At 36.6% G+C, this 8,391-nt stretch overlaps 1 pseudogene; it reads right to left on the minus strand.

Annotated features, from left to right (window-relative positions):
• Positions 1-6,726: 6,726 nt before the first annotated feature.
• On the minus strand, positions 6,727-6,825 carry LOC123860653 (U6 spliceosomal RNA; annotated as a pseudogene).
• Between the last annotated feature and the right edge of the window lie 1,566 nt (positions 6,826-8,391).

Here is an 8,391-nt window from a genome sequence, read left to right on the forward strand (position 1 = left end):
CTGGCTTTATTGGATTCTTTAACCCATTTATATTTAACATTATTAATGTAGATAGATATACCTGCCATTTATCCTTTTGTTTTCTATATATGCCATCTCTTATTTTTTCTTTCTCTCTCTTTTATAGCTCTCTTTTGCATTAAGTGAAAATTAATGTAACATTTTCTAATTTCTTAAATTTTTTTTCACTATATTGTACTGAGTTTTCTTTTCTTTAGTGGCTATTCTAGGGCTTGCCATATACACTTTAACTTAGCAAAATTTACTTCATTTTTTACTATATGTTAAGCTTATTACAATGAGATTCAGAAATATTATTCCTATATAGCTCAACTTCTCTTTCCTTACTTTGGGAAGAGATAATATGTATTATTATTATATATGTTAAATCCTACATATGTCATAAGCTCAACAATACATTGTTATAATTATTACTTTATATAATCTTATGTTTTTTAGGAAGCTGAGAGAAGAAAGGGTAGCAAGTATATATTTAATAGCTTTTGTTATATTAGCCTTCTTAATTTTATTCCTGTTTCTATTCATTCTTTCTGTGGCCTCAAGTTACTATTGGAACCATTTCCTTAGTCCTAGTCCTAGTCCCAGCACCTAGTCCCTGGTGCTGTTATTGTCAAATACTTTACATTTTTATATGTTATAGGCTTAACAGTATAATTACATACATATTGTTTTATGTAATTGCTTTTAAAATCAATTAAGAGAACAAAAGCAAGGAAATATGAACTCATACTATCCTTTAAAATTACAAAATTACCTTCACTGGTGCTCTTTTTCTTCATGTAGTGTCCAGTTACTGTCTGGGTTATTTGCTTTCAGCCTGAAGAACTCCCTTTAGTATTTCTTGAAAGCTGGTTCTTCTTGCAACATTTTTTTTTTTTATTTTTATTATTTGGGAATGTCTTCATTTTACTTTTATTTTTAAGATACAGCTTGCTGAATATAGGATTTGCCATGGACTTAATGTCCCCTCAACATGTAAATGTTAAAGCCCTAACTTCCAATGTGACTATTTCTGGAGATTAAGTCTTTAAGAGGTAATTAAGGTTAAATTAGGTCATAAAGTGGGACCCTAATTCCATAGGACTTCTGACCTTGTAAGAAGAGGAAGAATTCTCCCTTGTGTTTTTTTTTTTTTTTTTTCTTTTCTTTTCATACATGCAGTGAGGAAAATATATGTGAAAACCTATTGAGAAGGGGACCATCTACAAGCCATAAAGTGAACCTGCCCCAGAAACTGAATCTGCCAGAACTTGATCTGGCACTTCTGGTCTCTAGAACTGTGAGAAAGTAAATCTCTGTTGTTTAAGCCACTCAGTCTGCTGTAAATTGTTATGGAAGCCCTTTTAAAAGACTGATAACAGACTTCTTGGCTCCAGGTTTTTTTTTTTTTTCTTTTCTTTTTTTTCCTTTGAGCACTTTGAATATGTCATCCCACTGCTTTCTCCATCCATTATTTATAATAAGCCATAAACTCTTAGTGTTTTTTTTTTTTTAAGATTTTATTTATTTATTTGAGACAGAGTGAGAGAGAGAGAGCACATGAGGGGGGGAGGGTCAGAGGGAGAAGCAGGTTCCCTGCTGAGCAGGGAGCCCGATGCGGGACTCGATCCAGGAACTCCAGGATCATGACCTGAGCCGAAGGCAGTCGCTTAACCAACTGAGCCACCCAGGCGCCCCAAACTCTTAGTGTTTTTGAAGCTTCCTTCTAAGTGATGACTTATTTTTCTTTTTGCTGCTTTTAAGATATTCTCTGTGTCATTGGATTTCATTATTTTTATTACGATACAAGTTTGGGATCTTTTTGTCTTTCTCTTAGTTGGAGGTTTTCAAGCTTCTTCAATGTATAGATTAAAGTTTTTCTTCAAATCTGGGAACTTTTTAGCCATTATTTCTTTGAGTGTTTCCTCAGCTCCTTTCTCTTGCCTCTTTTCTGGCACTCCCATTCATGTATGTTGCTATGTTGGTATGATTCATGGGGCCCCACATTTTGCTGAGATTGCTTATTTTTATTCCTTCTTGTTTTTTATCTCTATTCAGATTTTGTAATTTCTGTCAATCTATCTTCAAGTTTGCTAATGTTTACTTCTGCCAGTTTAAATCTACTATTGAGTCCCTTAGTGAATTTTAATTTCAGTTAGTGTAGATTTTCCATTTGGAGATATGTATGTCTATATGTTCTATCTCTCTATTGATATTCTCTATTTGCTGAGCCATTATCCTCACACTTTCCTTTCTTTTTTTAGGCATGCTTTCTTTTAGTTCTTTGAACATATTTATAATGGCTATTCTGAAGTGTTTGTCTATTTCTAGTAGATCTCATGGGCAGTTTCTGTTGCCTTCTTTTCCCCTCATGGATGTGTTACACTTCCCCATTTTTATGCATGTCTCATAATATTTTGTAAGGGATTGGACTTTTTTATATAATATATTGTAGCAACTCTGAGTACTGTTCTCTACCCCACCCCTCCCCCCCAAGGCTTCTTATTGTTCATTGTTTACTTGTTCAGTCACTTGATTGCTTGCTTTAATAAAGTCTGATTCGGGACGCCTGGTGGCTCAGTTGGTTAAATGGCTGCCTTCAGCTCAGGTCATAATCCCAGGGTCCTGGGATTCAGTCCCATGTCAGGCTCCCTGCTCAGCGGGGAGTTTGCTTCTCCCTCTCCCTTCCCCTGCTCGTGCTTTCTGTTTCACATGCTTTCTCTCTCTCTCTCAAATAAACAAATAACATCTTAAAAAATTAAAAAGCACATGTAATATTAAAAATAAATAAATGAATAAATAAATAAATAAATAAGTAAATAAGTCTGATTCTTCTTTGCTGTGTGAAGTCTCTGATGTTGTTACTTGGAAGGTGCAGCCTTGGGAATGCACAGTTAACTTGAGATGATAGTATTATTTGTAGGGTTTTCTTTGCCTCTCTATTTTCCTCAACACACCCAACTATTAAGCTCCTTTCATTTTGCAGGATTATTACTCTATTATTTTCAATAATGCCCTGGGATATTTTGTTTCACAAAATGAACAAACTAAATTGGGCTCAATTTTTGAGGCCAGTGTTTAAGATTTGTTCTGACCTCAGGAGGACTCTCCTTCCACTTCTTTTTCTCTGATTCTCTGTGGTAAACTAGCTCGTTTTGGGGTTACCTTATATCTCTAGTTATCTACTAGTTTCTTCCTAAATTGCTTTTCACTACAATCTCTAATAATGTTTGATATCATCTTAAGCTTGAACTTACAAATATTCTGTTGCAAAAGAAATTGGTTCTTTTGGAAAAATCTTTGGCCTGCCTCCGCCTGGGCAAAATCTTTGAGCCATGGCTCTAGAACTGGCAGCGGGGACAGTGGCAGGCTTCTCTCTGATTGAAACCCATGCCGTTGAGCTAGGTACTCAGCAGAGTGTGTGCTTGGGGATCTGCAAACCTTTACAAATTAACTTGTGCTAGGGTTATCGGGGCCTTTCTCAACATGTTACAGCCAAAGTGGAGCCTGCATCCAATGAGTGGGAGGTAGGCAGAAAAGGGAGCCCTTACCTCTCAGCTCCACTCACCTGGAATTTAGCCTCTGCAACAAATTACCAGGGCAGAATGAGAATTGTTTTTGTCTTGTGCCTCCTGGGAAGATATTGTAGCCTTCTGACCTAGAGATCAGAGAAGAAGGAGCCCTGTGTTCTCAGCTATGTTCATCTGCAGTGGAGTTTCTGTCATGTTGGGCTGGAAGCAGTCAGGGATCATATCATGATTTAGATGCCATAGACTCTCCCTTCTTCTACTGAGCTTTAGGAAATTTTCTTGAATAAATGTCTCTTCATTTGTTGTATGATCTTAGAACCACTTCTACAGATTCTAAGTGGTTGTTTTCTAAAATACTTCTCGAGGTGCCTTGGTGGTTCAGTCATTAAGCGTCTGCCTTCGGCTTAGGTCATGATCCCAGGGTCCTGGGATCCAGCCCTGTATCCTGCTCCCTCCTCTACAGGAAGCCTGTTTCTCCCTCTCCCACTCCCCCTGCTTGTGTTCCCTCTCTCACTGTGTCTCTGTCAAATAAATAAATAAAATCTTTAAAAAAAACACTTCTCAACAGTATCACTGGGAGTATGTCTGCAGAATATCTTATGTTGCCATGCAGGAAGTATAGATCCTGAATTTGGGAGTTTTTCTTTTCTCTTTTTCCTTTTCTTTGCCAATCAATATAATCCAATAGTTTTCTTCTTTTAGTTTTGACATAGTTGATCCTATTGGTTAAGTTTTGAATGTTGAGCCAGCCTTAAATATCTTAAATAAATCCACTTATTTATTCTTTGTTGACACTGTATACATCGTATAAGTCTTTTTTACATATTGTTGAATTCAATTTGATAATATTTTGTGTAGAATTTTTGCACCTATGTCCATAACAGGTATTGGTCTGTTATTCTTCTTATTGTAATGGCTTTATACGGTTTTGGTAATAGAGTAATGCATGCCTCATAAAATACATTAGAAAGTAACCCTCTGCTTCCTCCCCACTCCTCGGGAAGGATCACATAGAATTTGGCATTATTTCTTCTTTAAATACTTGGTAAAATTCACCAGTGAAACTTAGGCTGTGCTGCTTTCTTTTGGGGAGATCATTAATATTGATCCAATTACTATAATTGATATAGGCCTATTCAAATTATTGATCTTTGGCTGTGTATATTTTCATAGTTTTGTCTTATAGGGATTAATAAAGTTCATCTAAGTTATCAAATTTGTGGAATAGACATTCATATTATTTTTCTTTTATTGTCTATGAGGCCATAGTGATGAACCTTCTTTCTAACATTGGTAATATGTCTCCCCCCCCCCTCCGGATAGCCTAAGTGCTTATCAATTTTATTGATCTTTCCAAAGAAGAAGCCTTTAGTTTTGTTGCTTTTGATTCCCTGTTTTCAATTTATTTATTTTTGAGATCTTTTTTATTATTATTATATATTCCTTCTACTGTTTTATACTTAAAATCTTCTTCTTTCTCTAGTTTCCTAAGGTGGAAGCCCAAGTTACTGGTTTTAGATCTTTCTTTTTTTCTTATACATGCTCTTATTGCTATAAATTTCTCTCTAAGTACTGTTTTTGCTGCATCCCACAGATTTTGATAAGCTGTTTTTTCCACTTTCATTTGGGTATGTTTTTAAATTTCCCCTCAAACTTCCTTTTGATGCATATATTATTTAGAATTGTATTTACTAGCTGTCTTTTTCACTGATTTCTAGTTTATTTAATTGCATTACTATGTGAAGTCATATCTCGTATGATTTCCAGTGTTTGTGATTTGCTAGGGTTTTTTGGGAGCCAAGAATGTGAATGTTACATGTGAGTATGAAAAGAATGTGTATTCTATTGTTGGGAAGTATTCTACCCACGTCAATTAGATCAATTTGATCGATAATATTCTTAAATCAACTATACTTTAGTGATTTTTTGCCTGCTTGATCTATCAGGCTTTAAACACTTCCCTCTTCCCTTCTGGGCAACCTGATAAGAAAGCCTGGATGCTTTCTCATTTGTCATCTTGGGAGATTAAACCACACAAGCTCCTGACCATGTGTAGGACCCTCCCACCTTGACACACTCCCTAAAGTCAATGAAAATTCCAAGTCAGCCTCCTTTCCTTCCTCTTGCAAGCAATTTTTGAAATCTGCTTGGGAGACTCTTCCCAAAAAGCCCCATATGTAAGTAATAAATCTTTCCACTAGCTGATTAGAAGCCACTAAGCATTGTATGTGGCATGGCTCCACTTCTTTCTGGCAAACTTGTGCTTGAGTTTTGCTGCACTGAGCTACATCTGTTGAGTTTTATAGAAACTTTATTATATATTTATCTGACCTAAGTCAGAATTTTCAATATTTGGTTTTGGAAGGAGAGTCATACATGCTTGGGGCCCTCTCTAGTGGCCCTGGGTTATGCATCTCAACATGGAAATATCTGTGTATTTAGAATAAAACTGGTTGACAATAGGTTTAGGGGAAAGAGTCTCACCTGTTACCAATTCATTGTGTGTCTCAGCCACATTTTGACCTCTGTTCTGTAAAGTGCTCCAAGTCTTGTACTCTATGCAAGATGTGGGCACATCAGTTGGTCACTCATGAAACAGCGCCACTAATGAATTTTTAAAAAGAGAAAGAAAAAAAAAATGCAGTCATTAGCTGGAATGCTGAAGTCTATACATCTAAGAGCACAGGGCTCACTAGGACTCATAAATATACTTCTGCTGCTGCTGCTGTCTATGCTTCTGTTACAACAAAGATCTTGATCCTCAAGATTATAGAGAAAAGCACTCATGCCACCCCTTTGGCACACTGAAGTAATTAATTCAAAACCAACATAAGCCCAGCTTCAATCCCATGACTGCAACCATTGCCATGGCGAGGCTACAAACCCTGGAGATGCTAATTTGAGGCTCTCTGGAGGAACAAGCTCATGCATATGAGCAAGGGAGAGAGAAATTTGTCTGAAATATATCCAACAACAACAACAATTTAAAACAGAAAAGAAGGATAAAATAAAAATAGAAACGTGGGTATAGAAAACTGAAACAGAGGTCCACAATTTGACCCAATCCAAAATTTACTAAATTATTTTACATAACAAAAGATAAAATTTACTAACATCATTTATATAACAAAAGATAAAAGGCTACTGATTGACTTTTGTGTCTCAACAACTTTGTGTTGTTGTTTTTTTTTTCTTTTTAAATATAGAATGCTTCACAAATTTGCTTTCATCCTTGCACAGGGGCCATGCTAATCTCTGTATCTATCCAATTTTAGTATGTGCTGCCAAAGCGAGCACTCAACAACTTTGGGTCTGAATTAACCTTAATATCTGTCAAAATGTACCCACTGGCAACTCTTCATGGTTTTAATCTTCATAGCGTGAGGGTCAAATTAGAGATATACCTGGGGATTCTAAATATTAAGCAAGGTACTTCTTATACTCTTAAAAGACTTATCAAATATAAAATAGAGTACAAATAGATGTGCCTCTGCTTGACCATCAGAACTATTATGTTGCCTAAATTCTGTACTACTGTAGAACCCAGTACACTGAAATAACTCAGAGTAGGCTTTACTGTTATGCAATGAGTAGTAAGTTAAAATTAAATTGGTCTTTGGAATTTTCAAGTCGTCTTGATAAAATAGGACCTCAGAGATCTTCCCCCAGTTAATATGTTATGGCCCAGTGTAAATTAAAATAGATTTCAAGCATTAAAACCCACTATTCAAGACTTTCTTTTTTTAAAGCTAATTATCTTCACTGTTTCTTCATTCAGTCCAATTTGGCCTGTTCTTAAACTTAGAAAGAAAAAGTGCAATAATGCTGTGGCTCACACTGAAGCCCCTATATACAATATCATTGAAATTACTGACTCTATCTAATCAGCAACTGATAAAATTTCTGTTATAGATTTGGCTAATGTGTTCTGCTCAGTGTTCTTTCAACAGCCCCTCAGCTGAAGTTTTCTTTCAACTCTTTGTGCCCATGGGGTACCTCAAAGCCTTGACACCACACAATCTTTGCAAGCAAGAGCTTAACTTCACTCAACTTTGTCCAAAAGCACAGGCACAACATCACACTCATTATATCCTCTTTCAGGGAGATTCATTTGATACACTCATTCAGGACATAGAATCACTCACAGAGGAACTCACAAAAAACATGGATATATATTAGGCTTTACAAACTTTGTTAAATCTGTAGACATTATTTGCTAAATCAAGGATTGTGCCATATTTGCCAGCATTGAGAAATAGCCATTGATCCTATCAGTGTCCACAACATTAAAACAAGTCCAACAACTTTTCCACTGTTTCAGCTTCTGAAGACAACCTGTCCTTCACTTCCAAATTTTGCATAAGTCCTTATATGTTTTTTTCTTGCAAATAAGCTTTCTCTGACTGGGTGCTCTACAACAAAAGGCTCTAGCATCTGTCAAAATTGCAATACAACAGTCATTCCCACTAATGCCTCCTCCTCAAAAAGAGGCTCCTTCTCTGAGGAGGCTTTAGCAACCTCCTCTTTGGAACATCCATGATAGCCATAAGTTGACTATGAGCTTTCGATGCAAGAAACTGCTTGTGTCATTAGTGTGGAGTCGCTGGCAACAAATTGCTCTTCTCAAAATAGAGGCTTTCACAGGCCCAGAGGCAGTAACCCTCTGCATGCAGCTGCCCATTGTGCCTTTGGTCATCAAAGGAGCATGCCTATAGCTCAGAATGTCTGCCAAGGCCTGCTTATGAAGGATGAAGCCAAACTTGGGCCCTATATCCACCTATAGGTGGGGGTTATCTTCCCTGTCCTCAGTACCTTGCCATACACCACATTCTAGAAGGTAGTCACCTCTCTTCCAGATCCT

The sequence above is a fragment of the Mirounga angustirostris genome, unplaced genomic scaffold, assembly GCF_029215605.1.
Source record: "Mirounga angustirostris isolate CCGP_5_RB_7025 unplaced genomic scaffold, mMirAng1.0.hap1 SCAF_4, whole genome shotgun sequence".
Taxonomy (NCBI): Eukaryota; Metazoa; Chordata; class Mammalia; order Carnivora; family Phocidae; genus Mirounga; species Mirounga angustirostris.